The sequence below is a fragment of the Ovis aries genome, chromosome 1, assembly GCF_016772045.2.
Source record: "Ovis aries strain OAR_USU_Benz2616 breed Rambouillet chromosome 1, ARS-UI_Ramb_v3.0, whole genome shotgun sequence".
In the NCBI taxonomy this organism is placed as follows: Eukaryota; Metazoa; Chordata; class Mammalia; order Artiodactyla; family Bovidae; genus Ovis; species Ovis aries.
Window position 1 is genome coordinate 196,061,322 of NC_056054.1, and position 20,290 is coordinate 196,081,611.

Below are 20,290 nucleotides of genomic sequence, written 5' to 3' on the forward strand. Positions count from 1 at the left end.
AGAAATTACCCTAAAAGATAAGATTTGTGCCTTGTGCTACTTGAAGTGTCAAAAGAGGGCTTAAGTAAAACAATATGAAATTTTTCTTTGGAAATGTGCACCAGCATCTGAATCATATTTAACTGTTTATTAGAAATGGTTAGGGTTTTTCCAAAACATTTCTCAGTTGCTTACATATGTTTGGGCAGTTGAGTGATGATATTGGTTATTGTAAGCTTAGGAATTTGGGCAACATCAGATTTAAAGAGCTGATTTTTTTTTGAACTTTTATTATATCGCTGATATTTGTTTCAACTCAGTTTTTCCTTTCAGCGTCCTTAGCATTCTGAGTTCATAGGCTATTATACCTAGAATAGCTGTTAGAGATGATCTTGTCTCCTCCCTTTTCTCATCCTATTTTGCAGATGATGTAAGCAAAGTTACAAGATATAACCTGAACATTCACAAATTGAGTAAACATTATTTACTGATTTTTTTTTATCCATTTTCTCAGTGGTTTCCACATTCAATCTAATATGCAGCTTCATTTATAATCAGGTTATAGACTAAAGAATAAATATTAAGTAAATAAAGTAATGGAAAAACTATATTGTCAGTTTTAAAGGCCATTAATTCCCTAGTGACCATCAGTGAACATTTTACTTCTCATTAGGTGCATGAAAGCATTGTGGTGTTAAAAAAGTTGAACATTCTCTATTTGTGTGAATAATTTGCTTAGCATATCTTTTTTATCATAATGCAAGATGCTCGCCTCTTTGTCTTTAAAATTGCTGCATGTTTCAAAATTACCTCTAGGTTCTTCTTGCTTTTCACATTTTGCAACAAAGCCTTGGAATGAAAAAATCTGTTGACAGCGAATATGTAGATATTATGAGAGTTAAAATTAAAAAGAAAAAAAATGTAGCTTTGTAGATTGGCATTCAGAAGACCCTGAAGGAATCTGTAAAGAGAATAATCTCCTTTCCTCATGCTGTTCTGATTGGACAGTAATGAAAACTGTAGCTTTCCATCCACTGTTTTCTAATTTAAGGGCTACTAACCCTTATAATCTCTATGGTGCTTAGCTGAAAGTAGTCTATAAAAACTTGGAAAGAAAGGAAATAGAACAAAGAAGTAGTGCTCCCAAATTATGTTACATCCAAAGTTAAATTTCATATAATTCAGATTTCATTGCATCCTTAGTATGAAAAATTACAACATATTAAACATTTTTAAAGGTCAGTAAAGGAAAACACATTACAAATATTTTAAACTGGCTGCCTGATCCTGAAGTTCATAGTAACTGTCCAGAGTTTTTTATCTAGGTGCTGAGAAGAATTGTTGTTGTTATTGTTCATTCACCCAGTTGTGTCTGACTCTTTGCCACCAAATAGATTGCAGCATGCCAGGCTTCCCTGTCCTTTGCCATCTCCCAAAGTTTTCCCAAGTTCATGTCCATCTCATTGGTGATACCATCCAGCCATCTCATCCTCTGGCACCTTCTTCTCCTTCTGCCCTCAATCTTTCCCAGGATCAGGGATTTTTCCAATGAGAAGAATACAGAATTATAAACCAAATATATCACTAAAATTTTTTTTTTCTTTCATACTAGGACTTTCTGGAAAGATGTATAGAAAATTGCACATGGACTTTCAAAGTGAAGACTATACTTGGCCAATTCACAGCAAGCAATGAGTAGGCATTCATTATTCTCATTTTTAATGATTAGTTACAGGAGAAATATTTTTAGAAAGTTAACTCTCCTTAGATTTCTCCTAATTGTATACTCTATCATACAAAACCAGAAACTCTAAGGAACGCAAATCTGATCTCTAGTCTTAAGCAGGGAGAAGGCAATGGCAACACACTCCAGTACTCTTGCCTGGAAAATCCCATGAATGGAGGAGCCTCGTAGGCTGCCGTCCATGGGGTCGCTAAGAGTCAGACACAGCTGAGCGACTTCACTTTCACTTTTCACTTTCATGCATTGGAGAGGGAAATGGCAACCCACTACAGTATTCTTGGGGAATCCCAGGGATGGGGGAGCCTGGTGGGCTGCCGTCTATGAGGTCGCATAGAGTCGGACGCGACTGAAGTGACTTAGCAGCAACAGCAGTAGTGATAACTTTATTGTGAAAACAGACGCTTGTCTTTGCAAATATAGCCTCTAAAAAATTAATCTATAATTTATTCTATATCCTGGTTTGTGTTTGTGTTTGAGAAAGAGTGCTTAAGACTGTCATGTTGTCACAGAAAATTAAATGGACTGAAAAGGGGGTAAAGAATGCTATAAAATGCTGTCAAGTCTACTGTGATAGTTTACATTTAGAATATTATTTTTGAAGGAAAGGAAAAAATGTGAAGCTTAGAATATTTTTGTTATTAATTCCATCTGTATTTGACATTCTTCAGGAAACTTGAAGCTAAATACTTTCATGTGTGGATGGGATTATTTTTTTCTTCTGGCCAATGTGAAAATTCTACTGTCCCATTGAGTATCCTTAACTAATAAGCTCCAAATATTGGCAAAAAGAAAGGTGACATTTTACCTCAATTGCTTATGAAGATTTCTTACTCCCAAGGTTCTATATCTTGTTCTGTTTTAACATGCTCATTCAAAATCTGTGCCTAAAGGCATTATAAAACATGGTGTTCATCCAAGCCTTTAAACAAGAAATCTCAAATTTTTTCTTTTAGGTACAGTCTTTGAAATAACCTTTTAAAATTGATTGACTCTGATTTTTTTTCTCTTTGATCATTGAAATGCTATCTACTTTAGTTGAAATAAAGTCTTGATGAAAAGTTAATCTTAAGGCCTATCATGTATTGTGAGAGAATAATTTGTTTTCTTTCTGCTGAGAATGAGAATTCAATATGCCTTTTTTGGAATAGATAAGATATTGATGGACCCTGGGGCTGGGTGTGGGAGAGCCAATATCCATACTAACTCTATTGTTGCAAAAGGAAATGACAACCCACTCCAGTATTCTTGCCTAGAGAATCCTGTGGACAGAGGAGCCTGATGGGCTGCTTTCCATAGGGTTGCATAGAGTCAGACATGACTGAAGTGACTTAGCATCACGCATGCATTGGAGAAGGAAATGGCAACCCACTCCAGTATTCTTGCCTTCAGAATTCCAGGGACTGAGGAGCCTGGTGGGCTGCTGTCTATGGGATCACACAGAGTTGGACACGGCTGAAGTGACTTAACAGCAGCAGCAGCTCTGTTGTTTAGTTGCTCAGTCTTGTCCGACTCTTTGCGACTCCGTGGACTGCAGTACAGCAGGCTTCCCTGTACTTCACTATCTCCTAGAGTTGGCTCAAACTCATATCCATTGAGTCGGTGATGCCACCCAACCATCTCATCCTCTATCGTTCCCTTCTCCTCCTGACCTCAATCTTTCCCAGTATCAGGGTCTGTTCCAGTGAGTAGGCTCTTCGCATCAGGTGGCCAAAGTATTGGAATTTCAGCTTCAGCATCAGTCCTTCCAATGAATATCCAGGATTGATTTCCTTTAGGATGACTGGTTTGATCTCCTTGCAGTCCAAGGAACTCTCAAGAGTCTTCTCCAACACCACAGTTCAAAAGCATCAATTCTTCAGCTCTCAGACTTTTTTATGGTCCAACTGTCACATGACTACTGGAAAAACTATAACTTCGAATATAGAAACCTTTGTCAGCAAAGTGACGTCTCTTCTTTCTGATGCGCTGTCTAGGTTTGTCATAACTGTTTATCCAAGTAGCAAGTGTCTTTTAATTCCATCATTACAGTCACCATCCACAGTGATTTTGGAGCCTAAGAAAATAAACTCTCTTACTATTTCCATTGTTTCCCCATCTACTTGCCATTAAGTGATGGGACCAGATGCTATGATCTTTGTTTTTTGAATATTGAGTTTTAAGCCAGTTTTTTCACTCTCCTCTTTGACCCGCATTATGAGGTTCTAATTCCTTTTCACTTCCTGCCGTAAGGGAGGTGTCATCTGCGTATCTGAGGTTATTGATATTTCTTCTGGCAATCTTGATTCCAGCTTGTGCTTCATCCACCCTGGCATTTTGCATGATGTACTCTGCATATAAGTTAAATAAGCAGGGTGACATTATGTAGCCTTTATATACTCCTTTCCCAATTTTGAACCAGTCTGTTGTTCCATGCTGAGTTCTAACTGTTGCTTCTTGACCTGCATACAGGTTTTATAAGAAGTAGGTAAGGTTGTCTGGTATTCGCATCTCTTTAAAAAATTTCCAGTTTGTTGTGATCCACACAAAGGCTTTAGCATAGTCAATAAAACGAAAGTAGATTTTTTTTCTACAATTCGCTTGCTTTTTCTATGATTCCCATGGATGTTGACAATTTGGTCTCTTGTTCCTCTGCCTTTTCTAAATCCATCTTGTGTATCTGCAAGTTCTCAGTTCACGTATTGTTGAAGCCTCACTTGGAGAATGTTAAGTAGTACTTTGCTAGTGTATGAAATGAGTGCAGTTGTGTGGTGGTTTGAACATTCTTTGGCTTAACTCTTCTTTGGGTTTGAAATGAAAACTGACCTTTTCCAGTCCTGTGGCCACTGCTGAGTTTTCCAAACTTGCTGGCATACTGAGTGCAGCACTTTCACAGCATCATCTTTTAGAATTTGGAATAGCTCAACTGGAATTTCATCACCTCTACTAGCTTTGTTCACAGTAATGCTTCCTAAGGCCCATGTGACTTCACACTCCAGGATGTCTGGCTTTAGGTGAGTGATCACACCTAAAGCCAATGACTTGGTTATCCAAGTCATTAACACCTTCTTAGTACAGTCTTTCTATGTATTCTTGACACCTATTCTTAATATCTTCTGCTTCTGTTTGGTCCATACCTTTTCTGACCTTTATTGTGCCCATCTTTGCATGGAACGTTCCCTTGGTATCTCTAATTTCCTTGAACATATCTCTAGTGTTTTAGCCACTGGACCATCAGGGAAGTCCCAGTGCAGTATTTACACAATGATATATTATGTATTCATGGATATATTTTGTGGACAAAAAATAGCTGCAGGTATTCTGTAAAGACCTACTGAATCTTCACTTAGTACCACAATATAAAATTAGATATGCTGTTTTCATTTTCAAAATGAAACTCTAGGAAATAATTTTCCCATTCAGGACCTCATTCCTTTCTAAAATCAAATGGTCTCCCCTTTAAATGTTAAAATGCTATGATTCTGATATTCCATGAAAAGAAAAATGCACAATATAAATGTGAAAGGATAGATCATTGCTGCTGATGATGCTAAGTTGCTTCAGTCGTGTCCGACTCCTAGTGACCCCATGGACTGCAGCCTACCAGGCTCCTCCATCCATGGGATTTTCCAGGCAGGAGTACTGGGGTGGGGTGCCATTGCCTTCTCCGAGATCATTGCTAGTAACATTAAAAATGTCTTTTGAGTGAGAAGAACTTTCTTTTTAGTGAAAAGAACTTTGTTTCCCTTATTTTTTAATATTTAATTTTGTTCAGGGAAAGTTATGTGTGTGTGTAAGTATGAGAGGCAATGAGAGAGAGAAAGAAGAGATTTCTCATTCTACTTAAAAGCCCATAATCAATAGTTCCATTTTGATCAGTTTGTAAGAAGATCACAAAACCAGTAATCAAATGATTCTCTCCACTAAGTGAAAGTTTGAGGATCAACACTTTAAGCTCTAACCAGACTAGCTCTTCGTTTAGCATGTAAGATTTTGTATTAAATGAGATTAAATGTAACCTCCAGAGTTTGTCCTTAAAATTTATACTAGAACTGAGACAACTATTACTGTCTACTCTGTGTGCTTAGAGGCATACAGTATTATCTCATGTCCATGTGAAAAAACATAGAGTATGAATAGTGCAGAAAATTTTTCAAAACAATTTTATTATTTTCTGCAGAAGCGTTCACCTATCTCGTGTGTTTCTCTTTATCCCTGTTATTCGTTTACAGCTTCATTATTTTACATATGCAAATACTAGTATACTTCTCCATATTATGTCAGAAGAGTCACAAATGCTGGAAAAACTGATGAAGAAAAGATAGACCTCCAGAAAAAATGACTGGGGTGTCACTACAAGAATCTTGTCTAATTTCACAAAATCTATTGATCCATGTGAAATTCCACAAGATCTGTGCTTCCTCTTGTGCTCATTCTTATGATAGCCCAAAGAAATGGACAGAAATAATGAATGTTTCTTTGACGAGGTCATCATTCTTCAGAGTAACAGGCATAAATGATAATCCTTTGCACAGACTTGCTGCATTTTAATTCATAAGACCTTTTCATTAATATCATCATATTTGTATTCAGATGTATTTCATGGGTTGTGGGAGCCAGTAGTGACCCAACTGAAATTTTAGAAGAGTATTTCAAAAAGGGAGTCAGAATTAAAATTGGTAAGAAGCTAATCATCAGTATAAATTTGGTCACGTGAAAAAACATGTGATAGCTCTGTTAAAATCCTTAAATTTTTCTTCTAAAGTGTGATTGCTTAAAAAAATATTTTCAGTGAGCAAATCACTTTCCCTTTAAAACAATTTTTTTAATATATGGGAATTTTTGAAATATAAAACCTTATGCCAGATGCAAGTTGTAAATGGCATTTTGTTTGTTTGCTTGTTACTGAGGAGATATTCAGTTCAGTTCAGTTCAGTTCAGTCGCTCAGTCGTGTCCTACTCTTTGCGACCCCATGAGTCGCAGCTCGCCAGGCCTCCCTGTCCATCACCATCTCCCGGAGTCCATCGAGTCAGGGATGCCATCCAGCCATCTCATCCTCTGTCATCCCCTTCTCCTCCTGCCCCCAAACCCTCCCAGCATCAGTCTTTTCCAATGAGTCAACTCTTCACATGAGGTAGCCAAAGTACTGGAGTTTCAGCTTCAGCATCATTCCTTCCAAAGAAATCCCAGGGCTGATCTCCTTTAGAATGGACTGGTTGGATCTCCTTGCAGTCCAAGGGACTCTCAAGAGTCTATTATTGTATCAAATAATATGTGATCTATCATATAGTACATATTATATGATAGCAAACCCGAGTGCCAAGAGCCCGAGATAGAGAGAGGCACATCTAGGTAATTTAACTTGAATAATTAGTAGAGTGGGCAATGAAAACCCAGTGTAGCCTGAACTTTAGGCTTTTCATAAGAAGTTAAAAATATTTCTATGTGAAATTTTATGAATTTGAAAAAAGTTTGAAATTAAACATATTCATGGGTCATGATTGCTTGGTTACCCACATTCTCCCCAAAGCTATATATGGTTCTATTTATCTTCTAACAAAAATGTAAAGTAAGAATAATTATTTAGTTTTACATATGAGAAGGCTGAGGCTAATAAAAATTAAGAAGCTGACTTTTACCCAAGTAATAAACAGCAGGGCAGCAAGGAAACCTTGTGTTTGATACCAAACCCTTGGGTTTTCCTGTGTTTCATTTTACCTCTCAGAAAATGTGTCTTAATCCAAATATCATATCTTAGAATTAATTCTTTCTAAAAGCTTATTTTTAGTGTATTTCTTAACTGCCCAATACAGTTTTTGAAATAAAAATGAAAAAAAAAATAGAAATAGGAATCATGGGACCTGTAATCTTCTCTTTCTCAGTGTACCAACCAAAACCTGTTCCAACCAAGTCACCATCACTGGTGGATCAGTGATAAAGAATCCATCTGCCACTACAGGAGACCTGGGTTGGAAAGATCCGAAGGAAATGGCTATCCACTCCAGTATTCTTGCCTGGCAAATCCCATGGGCACAGAAGCCTGGTAGCCTACAGTCTGTAGGATTGCAAGAGTGGGACATGATTTAGAGACTAAAACAAAGTCAACAACAAACCATCACTCCACCTAGTGGTGAATAGTGAATAGAATAATGAAGTTGCTCAGTCGTTTCCGACCCTGAGACCCCGTGAACTGTAGCCTACCAGGCTTCTCCGTCCATGGGATTCTCCAGGCAAGAATAATGGAGTGGGTTACCATGTCCTTCTCCAGGGGATCTTCTCAACCCAGGGACAGAACCCGGGTCTCCCGCACTGGAGGCAGACGCTTTAACCTCTGAGCCACCGCATTCTCTAATTGGAGGTCATTAGTATGTCTAGAAAACAACTTAAACTTGAAAGAAAAGCATGAGTATTCTTTCAGTCTCTAATCACATACTATCCTTTGGGAAAGCCAGAAGAGTCTTCTCCTTAATGTGTTAGGTTGAGTGGAGCATGGAAGTTCTGTGCTTAGAATTCATGACATTTGACTATATTTTAGGGCAGGCTATCTCACTAGTGATTCTCCGGACTCTAGATTTCATTTGTGGAATCGTATGGTTACTGGGATACTATAATATTGTAAGTTGAATATTGTATGTACAAAATATTTTCTTCCCATTCTATTCCCCTTCATCTACTAAGTAACCATGCATTCTTCAGGGATCAAATACAGCCTCTTTCAGGAAGCTCTTCTTGACTTAGATCCTTATGCAAGAGGGGATTTTAATACTCAACTCTCTGCCTCATAATGTTGTGAACTCTGACTACCAGGGCTGTCTGTTAATATATATATCATTATATGATTAGAACATGGACATAATTTAAATGTTAGCTGAAAGAGTATGTGAATTACATAATTGTGTTAGTGGCTACCCAGACATTAAATACCAGATACACTAGTTTACCAACCTCACATTAACCTTCCTTTTCTCTACCTACCCTGACTGATTTACATATAAAATATACATTGAACATGAGAATACAGGCAAATATATTATTGTAGTTTTATTTTCCTGTTTATGAGAAAATAAAAATGATGCACAATATGAATTTTTGCTCATAGACTATGTATAAACATCAGAAACTAAAACTTATCAAGTCTAGCAAAATATCTCCTTCATGTATTGTTCTTCTCTCCCACACAGTAGTTTTAAATACAGCTTTTCAAAAGATGAATTCTAGAAATTTGCGTGCTGAGTCTATTAAAGAAAATGGTCAGATTCTATTCAGACTGAATACAAGCTAAATTGGTGAAATGCTGTGACACTTTGCCACTTGGCTTCAGTTAGAACAGCATCAGTGTTGAGGTTGGCTTTCAATGCTGGGTCTTTTTCCTTTTATAAAATGGTTTAGAAAAATTCCAAGTTTCCTTTCAACCCCATCTCTAATAATCCAGACTTCCATTAAGGATAAAAAATATTTAAAATGCCAACCTGCAAAATATGTGAAAAAAGAAGTCTGTTTGAGCATTGGGCACATTTCTGGGGAAAGCAAAGGCAAATATTAACAGCTCATCAATAATTAAACCCCAAACTTTGAGAGTAAAGTTATAGGTAGATAAAAAGAATTTGAGCTTTAATGGAAAAGGAGACATGACTCAAATTAGACAATGAATTTTCAGTTGTTTTTTAATCTGTCAACCCATTTTTTTCCATGGGGCATACAAATAAAAAAATAAAACATAAAATTATTTCAGATAAAGTAGCATTCAAAAAATTAAAATTCAAGAGAAATTGAGCTGAAGGTTTTTGTAGTCAGTGACCTGAACATAAAATTTTTTATTCGTTTGATAGTTTCTAAAAATGACTTGATTAGAAAAAATAAATGTAAAAAAATAAGTATAGCTTTCTTGCTATTGAGCTTAATGGGTGCAGAAACATATATATACAGGAAAATTATTTACAGTATACACTAAATAGCATTCCATGACTGAGTAATATTCCATTCATTGTATAAATACATCACATCATTATCCATTCATCCTTTGATGGACATTTAAGGTTCTTGCATGTCTTGGCTAATATAAATAGTGCTGTGGTGAACATTGGGGTGCATGTATCTTTCCTACTTAAGGTTTTAAGGTTTTCTCCGGATATATGTCCAAGAGTGAGACTGCAGGATTATATCGTAGCTCTGTTTTTAGTTTTTGAAAACCTCCATCCTTTTCTCCATAGTGGCTGTATCACTTTACATTCCCACTGATAGTGTAGGAGGGTTACTTTTTATCCATAACCTCTCCAGCGTTTATTACTTGTTGACTTTGATGATGGCCATTCTGACTGCTGTGAGGTGAAACTTCATTGTTTGCATTTCTCTAACTATTAGTGATTTTGAATATATATATTTTTTCATCTGCCTGTTGGACATCTGTATGTCTTCTTTGGAGAAATGTCTATTTAAGATCTGCCCACTTTTTGATTCATTTATTTGTTCATCTGTTTTTGCTCTTGAACTGTATGAGCTCTTTGTATATTTTGCAGATTAGTCTCTTGCCTGTCACATCATTTGCAAATATTTTCTCCCAGTCTGTAGGTTTGTGTTTTCATTTGTTTATTGGTTTCCTTTCCTGTGCAAAAGCTTGTAAGCTTAATTAGGTCCCATTTGCTTATTTTTGTTTTTATTTCCATTACTCTAGGAAACAAATCCAAATACACATTGCTGTGATTTATGTCAAAGAGTGTTCTGCCTTTGTTTTCCTCTAGGAGTTTTATACTATCTGGTCTTAGTGAAAGTTGCTCAGTTGTGTCTGACTCTTTGCAATACCATGGACTATACAGTTCATGGAATTCTCCAGGCCAGAATACTGGAGTGGGTAACCGTTCCCTTCTCCAGGGGATCTTCCCAACCCAGGGATCGAACCCAGGTCTCCTGCATTGCAGGCGGATTCTTTATCAGCTGAGCCAACAGGGAAGCCCAAGAATGCTGGAGTGGGTAGTGTATCCCTTCTCCAGCGGATCTTCCCTACCATAGAATCAAACTCTTCTCTACCCAAGAATGCAGGGGTCTCCTGCACTGCAGGAGGATTCTTTACCAACTGAGCTACCAGGGAAGCCCCTCTGGTCTTATATTTAGGCCCTTAATCTATTTTGAGTTTATTTTTATGTGTGGTGTTAGTAAAGTTTGAACATTTTACATGTATCTGTCCAGTTTTCCCAATATCTCTTATTGAAGAGACTTTTTTCCATTATATATTCTCTTATCCTTTGTCATAGATTAATTGACCATCAGCTGTGTTAATACTATAGGTATGTAGTATAGGTTTGAAGTCAGGCAGCCTGATTCCCCTAGCTCCATTTTTCTTTCTTAAGATTGCTTTGGCTATCTGGGATCTATTGTGTTCCATACAAATGATAGCACAAAAAGAATGAAATAACACCATTTGCAGCAACACTGATGGACCTAGAAATTGTCATACTACATGGAATATGCCAGAGAGGGTAAGACGAATATCATACGATATTACTTATATGTGAAAGCTAAAAAAAAAGATAAGATGAACTTATATACAAAAACAGAAATAGACTCACTGACATAGAAAACAAATTTCTGGTTGCCAAAGGAGAGAGGGAGGGATAAATTAGGAGTTTGGGATTAACATATACATACTAGTACATATAAAATAGGTAACCAACAAGATCTGTACTCAATATACTGTAATAACCTATAAGGGAAAATAATCTGAAAAAATATATATATATGCACATAAAATTGATTCACTTTATTGTATACCTGAAACTAACACAGCATTGTAAATCAACCATATTTCAATTTTTTAAAAATTTTTAAAAAGTAACAGAAAATTATGTAATATTTTATATGACGTAGTGGATGTATGTAGACATGCGCTACATAGGAAATGTGACATTTGAAGGCATATCAAAAGAATGGGCTGTTTAACATACAAAATGAAACATTAGGACTGTACTTATAGTCCTCAAGGCCCAGATACCATTTGTTTGCTTTGCTTAGTATGTATTAATGGCTTTTATCAAGTTAAAATATATTTGAATTTTTACATAATTGGTTCTTAATTTAAGAAAGCTGTGGTACATATACACAATGGAGTATTACTCAGCCATTAAAAAGAATACATTTGAATCAGTTCTAATGAGGTTGATGAAACTGGAGCTGATTATACAGAGTGAAGTAAGCCAGAAAGAAAAACACCAATACAGTATACTAACACGTATATATGGAATTTAGAAAGATGGTAACGATTACCCTGTATGTGAGACAGCAAAAGAGACACAGATGTATAGAACAGTCCTTTGGACTCTGTGGGAGAGGGAGAAGGTGGGATGATTTGGGAGAATGGCATTGAAACATGTATAATATCATATAAGAAACGAATCGCCAGTCTAGGTTCGATGCAGGGTGCAGGATGCTTGGGGCTGGTGCACTGGGATGACCCAGAGAGATGGAACAGGGAGGGAGGTGGGAGGGAGGTTCGGGATTGGAAATGTGTGTACACCCGTGGCAGATTCATGTTGATGTGTGGCAAAACCAATACAATATTGTAAAGTAAAAATAATAATAATAATAAAAAGAAAAAAAGGAAAAAAAAAAGAAAGAGTATCTCTTATAGACACCCTACATGGAGTCTTCCTTTTGTAAGCTAATATGGACTGTGAAAAGAATGCTGTTCCACGCACTTGTTTATTCTGTCATGTTATAGGCTCCCTGAGAATGTATACTCCTGTTTACTTTTTAAAAGTACATTTCCCCCTTTTCCAGATACTTATGAAAGGAAAAATTGTATTTCCTTTTAGGCAATTAGTCTATTGATTGCTAGCTGTAACTTTTAAGATTTAGGTATAAAACAAAGAAATTTAAAAATGTACACCCATGGTGGATTCATGTCAATGTATGGCAAAACCAATATAGTATTGTAAAGTAAAATAAAGTAAAAATAAAAATTAAAAATAAATAAATAAATAAAAGAAAAAAATGTAAGTGGTTGACTTTTGAATTTTGCTTGTATTCTGGTTCAAAGGAAGTTTAACTCTTTAAGATATCTGTACTAGGGTTGATGAACCATTGCAAAGACTGTTTCATTAAACTTTTTCAGACATTGGGAAAAGGCTATATTCATTCATTCATTCTGTCATTCATTCACAAACATTTATAGAGAAGCTCCCAGTGCAGGTACTGCTAAGATTCAAGGAGAAATATGAGAAATACCTTGATCACAAATAAGTTGTACTTCGTAAGATCATATTTGCAAACATATATTGATATACAAAATATGCAATAAAAGCGAATATTATGTTGAAAGCCACAGATACATTTCTGTTGTTGGAATCAGAAGAGGATGAGCTGATTTTCAGATAACAAGATGAGATGATTTTTTGAAGGGAGTTGAACTTAAATCATGTCTTTAAGAATAATTGAGATTTGGATTTGCAAATATAGGTGGGAGGACTTGCCGCATATAAAGTGCAGCAGAAACAACAAATGAAATATTATGATGGAATCTATTGGTGATGAAAAGTATATAACAAATGACCTATGAAGATAGATGCAGACAGATGACATGATTTAGCAGTCTGATGGTAAAGACATAGAACATGAATTATCCGCACATATATGAGTCTTTTCCTTTTCTGTATTTGTAGCCAAAAACTATACAAATGGGAAGATAGGTAAATAAATGTTCATGGTTGCAAAATCGTTTCCTTGGTCTATGATTTTTGTTGGGTTTGAGAAGATGCTTTAATTCAGTGACTTGTCACCTTTTAGTATGCAAAAGAAAATTACTCTAGGATTAACTCATGAATCCTGAATTATAAATTAATCAAATTAAAAATGTGCATTGATAGGATCATTAGGTAGTAGGATGGCTGTAAACTTACAGCCAACTTACTTAAATGCTCAATGGGCCAGTTCCTCTTTCACCCAGTATTCCCTTTTTACACAAATGCCAGTCCACTTGGAAAAATATAATCTGATTTCCATTCACGATCCCTATTCAATCCATCAGTCAAGTTTACTATTTTTATCCTGTTTATATTTAAATGATCACCTCTTTCTGCCTTCTGCCTCCTGTTTTGCCAGTGCTCATCTGGCAATCATATGAGCAATCATCTGGTGAAGTCATGGGAGCAAAATCTCACTACTTACAACCAAAATGGCTAAAAACAGTGTGCTCACTGAAACAGGTAAGCACAGTGATATTAACTGCGCTTCATATAGTAACTGAAGCACACTGGTCAAAGTCATCTGATTAGTGGAAAATATGCACAATTATAAGTGAAAGCCTGTTTCACCTCATCATTCTTAATGATAAAAGCACAGAAATCATAACCAGAGACAGACAGAAGACTGTATTCCATTCCTGACTCTGCTGTTACCTATAAGCATGATCTTGACTGTGTAATTTTCCTCCCATTGGTGATTTTTGTTATGATTTAGTTGCTAAGTCAGGTCTGACTCTTGCAACCCATGGACTGTAGCCCGCCAGGCTCCCCGTCCATGGGATTTCCTAGGCAAGAGTATTGTTGTGGGTTACCATTTTCTTCTCCTGGGCATCTTTCTGACACAGGGATCAAACCCATGTCTCCTGCATTACAGGTAGATTCTTTACCTCTGAACCACAAGGGAAGCCCTGAACCTTTATTTCTTTATCTGTAAAATGGAGAATCAGACTACATATTACAAGCCCTAAATTTCAAGGGTTCTGTTAATCATAAGAACAGAACTTACAAACTTCCTTTGTTTTATGAAGCCAAAAAATATGCTTATCATCTCTTTGTCTGAGTGATAATTTATTTGAAGCATGATAGAGGTAAATTATATTATTCAATAACCTAGGACTTTAGAAAAGAAAAGCAAAAAGCAATCCAAGCCCTCTCTCTTCATTCCTATTTAGTGGTGAATATGTTTACTTTGAATTATCCTTCTGAGGAGTCATTATCACAGCAAGAAGCATTGCAGCAAAGATGTTTTAAAAAAAACCCAGAGCTCTAGCTTTTTAGATCTATCAGAACTGTTTGTCTAGCAGATTACTCTTTAGGCTGTTGAAATGAAAGTGGCTGGTGTTATGGTGCATGCAGGCTTAATTGAGACTGAGCAGAACACATCTGTGAGAGGTGGTTTTAGAGCACTGCTAAGGGATATAATATCAAGCCTCAATCTACTCACACCTGCTGGGTACCTGCATTATACCAGGATTCTTTTGCTTTGCCTTTTTTTCTTACACTTTTTTCAGATTAAGAAAAGGATTTGTGGTATCTGCTATGCCTCACAGCAATAAAACAGCAATCCCACATCGCAGGTGCTCTGTAGTCATGGTGCATTTCAGCCTGTATTTTTCTTTCATTGACCATTACAGTAGTTCCTCACTGAGAAATGTTTCAGTCACTGAGCACTGTAATCACTGCCAAGAAGATGTTTAAACAAAAGTGTAATTTAAACTCAATGAACAAGTAACACAAGCAAATTCTGGGGTTGTTTCTCCTTAATGATAGTGGGGATAGTTATAGAGCATCCCTTTAGTGACACATGGGCTTCCCTGGGGGCTCAGATGGTAAAAAATCCACCTGAAATGCAAGAGACCTGAATCTGATCCCTAATGGGGAAGAGCCCCGGAGAAGGGAAAGGCTACCCACTCCAGTATTCTTGCCTAGAGAATTCCATGGACAGAAGAATATGGCAGGCCATGGGTTGGCAAAGATTCAGACTCGACTGAGTGACTAAGAACACATTTCTTGGTGACACGTTACCCCCTAGAAAACCCTTTATTGCATGTGTGTGCCTGCTAAGTTGCTTCAGTCGTGTCCAACTCTGTGCGACCCTATGGACTACAATCCTGCCAAGCTTTTCTGACTATGGAATTTTCCAGGCAAGAACACTGGAGTAGATTGCCATCCCTTCTCCAGGGGATCTTCTGACACAGAGATTGAACTCAGGTCTCCCACACTGCAGGCAAATTCTTTACAATTTGAGCCACCAGGGAAACCCTGTTGTACTGGTTATATTCTTTTGTTAGTTTTTAAATTTTATACAGTTTTAAAGGTTGATTTCCATTTACAGTTATTGCAACGTATTGGCTACATTTGCTGTGTTAAACAATACATCTTTGAGCCTGTCTTACATCTAATAATCTGTACCTCCCACTCCTTCACCTCTATGATTCCCCTACCCACCCTTCACTGGTAACCACTAGTTTGTTCTCGGTATCTGTGAATCTGCTTCTTTTTTGTTTTATTCACTAATTTTTGTATTTTTTTTTTAGATTCCACATATAGATAATATACAGTACTTGTCATTCTCTGTCTGACTTATTTCACTTAGCATCAATTCAATTCAGTTGCTCAGTCATGTCCAATTCTTTACATCTCCATGGACTGTAGCATGCCAGGCTTCCCTGACCATCACCAACTCCTGGAGCTTGCTCAAACTCATGCCCATGGAATCAACTATGCCATCCAACCATCCCATCCTCTGTTGTCCCGTTCTCCTCCTGCCTTCAATCTTTTCCAGCATCAGGGTCTGTTCCAGTGAGTTAGTTCTACGCATCAGGTGGCCAAAGTATTGAAGGTTAGTTTCAGCTTCAGTCCTTCCAATGAATATTCAGGATGATTTCCTTTAGGATGGACTGGTTTGATCTCCTTGTTGTCCAAGGGACTCTCGAGAGTCTTCTCCAACACCACAGTTCAAATCCGTCAATTCTTCAGCACTCAGCCTTCTCTATGATTCAACTCTCACATCCATACATGACTACAGGAAGCCATAGCTTTGACTAGCTGGACCTGTGTAGGCAAAGTAATGTCTCTGCTTTTTAATAAACTGTCTAGGTTTGTCATAGATTTTATTCCAAGGAATAAATGTCTTTTAATTTCATGACTGCAGTTCCCATCTTCAGTGATTTTGGAGCCCAAGAAAATAAAGTCTGTCACTGTTTCCTCATCTATTTGCCATGAAATGATGGGACCAGATGCCATGATCTTAGTTTTTTGAATGTTGAGTTTTTAAGCCAGTTTGTTTCACTCTCCTCTTTCACTTTCATCAAGAGGCTTTCACTTAGCATAATACCCTCTAAGTCCGTCCATGTTGCTACAAATGGCAGAATTTTCACGTGTATATATGTACCACATCTTCTTTGTCCATTCATTTGCTGATGAATGCTTAGGTTGCTCCCATATCTTGTCTATTGGAAATACTGTTCTGAACGCTGGGCTGCATATATCTTTTGAATTAGTGTTTTGCAGCTTTTTTTAGGATATATGTCCTGTAGTGCAATTTCTAGGCCATACTGTAGTTCTAGTTTTAGTTTTTTGAGAAACTGCCGTACCGTTTTTCACAGTGGCTGCAGCAATTTACATTCTCATCAGTAGTTTACAAGAGTTTCCTTTTCTACACATCCTAACCAACATTTGCTACCTGTTTGTTGTTGTTGTTTTTTTTTTTTTGATGTTCATCATTCTCACAGGCATGAAGTGATTTCTTGGTGTGGTTTGATTTGCATTTCCCTGTAATTAGTGATGTTGAGCATCTTTTCATGTGCCTGTTGACCACCTGCCTTTCCTCTTTGGAAACATATCTATTTAGTTCTGCCTGTTTTTTGGTTGGGTTGTTTGTTTGCTTTTTTTTTGATGTTGAGTTGCATGAGCTATTTATATACATTGGATATTAATCCCTTGTTTATATAAGGTTATATAATTTGCAAAAACTTTTGCCCATTCAGTAGGTTGTCTTTTCATTTTATTGATGGTTTCCTTTGCTGTGATAAAGCTTTTAAGTTTAAGTATGCCCCATTTCTTTACTTTTGTTTTTATTTATTTTACTTTAGGAGACAAATCCAAAAAAAATATTGCTGTATGTCAAAGAGTGTCCTGCCGATGTTTTTCTGCAAGTTTTATAGTATCTGGCCTTAGATTTAGGTCTTTAATCCATTTTGAGTTTATTTTTGCACATGGTGTTAGGGAATATACTCCAGAAACTATAAGACACTGATGAAGGAAATTGAAGATGGCACAAACAGATGGAAAGATATACCGCGTTCTTGAATTGGAAGAATCAATATTGTTAAAATGTACATACTACTCAAGGCAATCTACAGAGTCAGCACAATCTCTGTTAAAATATCAATGACACTTTTCACAGAACCAGAACAAATAATTTTAAAATTTGTATGGAAACACAAAAGACCTGGAATAGCCAAAATAATCTTGAAAAGGAAGAAGACAGCTGGGAGAATCAGGCTCCCTGACTTCAGATTTTCTACAAAGCTACAGTGATCAAAACAGTATGGGACTAGCACAAAAATAGACATATAGATCAATGAAACAAGATAGAGAGCTCAGAAATAATCCCGTGCCCTTATTGTTGTTTTCAGTCATTAAGTTATGTCTGACTCTTTGCAACCCCATGGACTGTAGCATGCCAGGCTTCCCTGTCCTTCACTATCTCCTGGATTTTGCTCAGACTCATATCTATTGAGTCACTGATGCTATCTAACCATCTCATTCCAAGCCCATGCCCTAATGGTCAATTAATCTATGGCAAAAGAGGCAAGAATATACAGTGGAGAAAAGACAATCTCTTCAATTAGTGGTTCTGGGGATACAGGACACCTGTGCAAAAGAATGAAAACAACTGCACTCATTATTAGAGGTCTGAGAGCCACAGTTTGTTAGTGCATTTGTTTCACTTGTCTAAATTTTTTTTTTCCTTGTTAGTTTAACTTCTTGTTTCAAGCAGTGGCACAAGCATAGAGGAAAGTAAGTCTGTATTCTCCAACCACTGCAAGTCTCTTCCCAGGAGGCAAACATATTATCAGTTTCTAGTATATACTTCAAAAGACTTTCTAAACATAACACAATCAAATAACTGTTTGTGTGTATGTGCACATTCCACAAGTGGTAGAATGTACAAATTCATGTGTGTTTGCATTTTAAGTGTGTGTATTTAATACAAATGGTGATATGTACAAATATGCATTCATATATTTCTTCTTTTATCAAACTGTGTGTGCATCATGGAGATCTTTCTAAAGGAGTCCTTAATTAACTGCTTTATTGTCTTTAGCAGCTTTATAATATTGCATTGTATCACTATGCCAGGATTTATTTAACCAATCCCTCATTGAAGGACATTTCTATTTTTCAGTATTTTGATGTTAGAAACATCTTTATCCTGAATACAATCTTGAACTTACTCCATTTTGAATATGTGCTATTATATCACAGGTCATATTCCCAGAAGAGAGTCAATGGGTAGGTCTCGTGGAGTTTGCTCAAATCCATTGAGTCTGTGATGCCATCCAACCATTTCATTCTCTGTGGTCCCCTTCTCCTCTTGCCCTCAATCTTTCCCAGCATCAGGGTCTTTTCTAATGAGTCAGCTCTTTGCATTAGGTAGCCAAAATATTGGAACTTCAGCTTCAGCATCAGTCCTTCCAGTGAATATTTAAGGTTGATTTCCTTTAGGATTGACTGTTTTGATCTCCTTACTGTCCAAGGACAACTACATAAATAGAGTTATTATGTCTGGATCCTGATGCCCTGAACCTTGATTATTATGAAATGTTCCTTTTTACTTCTGGTAGTACTCCTTGTCTTGAAGCATGTTTCGTCTGATCCTACTATAGCCAAATCTATGCTTGGGCTTCCCAGATGGCACAATTGTAAAGAATCTGACACAGGAGACATGAGTTCAATTCCTGGGTCAGGAAGATTTCCTGGAGTAGGAAATGGCAACCCACTTCAATATTCTTGGCTGGAAAATTCCATGGACAGAGGAACCTGGTGGTCTACAGTCCACGGGGTAACGAAACGTTGGACACAACTGAGTAACTGAGCATGCATGAGTCTGTCCTTACTGTTGACTTGGGTATATGTTCCTCACACTTTTACTTTCGACCTCTATGAGACTTATGGTTGTCACTTCTAGATAATACATTGTTGAGTTTTGCATTTTTGATCAGACAGCGTTTATCAGGCTCTGCCTTCCACTTGGAGTGGATGCTGTTTTTGCAATGAATGTGGTGATCACTGTGATTGGACTTAAACTACCACCTTGCTGTTTGTTTTCTATTTATTTCAACTCACTTTTATTTTTCCATTTTTCTTCTTATTTATTTTTGTTTAATTAATGCTTTTTATGACTCATTTTAATTCCTGTGTTGCCTTCTTAGTTCTACCCTTTTGTATTTGTAGTTCTTTCTGTAGAAAGAACAGCAGTGATTCTTACTGTATGATAGTTGACTTAGAATTAATGTTAAACACCTCACATATACTATAAGAACCTTAAAATAATATATTTAAATTAAACCTCTCTTCTTTCTGCATTTTTGTGTGTATGTTTTTATGTTACAGCCCTCTCAGTGCAATGCTATTTATGCTTTAAAATATTAAAAGAAGAAAAAGTATGTTCTTTTATATTTACCAACATGTTTGTGATTGCCAGTGGTATTTATCCTTTCCTATGTAACCTACTTTCCATCCAGTGTAATTTCCTCTCAGTCCAAATAGTATCTTTTAGTGTTTATTATACTGGAAGTGAGTGAAAGTTGCTCAGTCATGTCTGACTCTGTGATTTCATGAACAGCAGCC

General features: G+C 36.7%; 1 protein-coding gene across 1 annotated transcript in view; it reads left to right on the forward strand.

Annotated features, from left to right (window-relative positions):
- FGF12 (fibroblast growth factor 12) overlaps positions 1 to 20,290 on the forward strand; it is a gene marked incomplete at its 5' end in the record, with an annotated part of 240,271 nt that overhangs the window by 182,365 nt on the left and 37,616 nt on the right.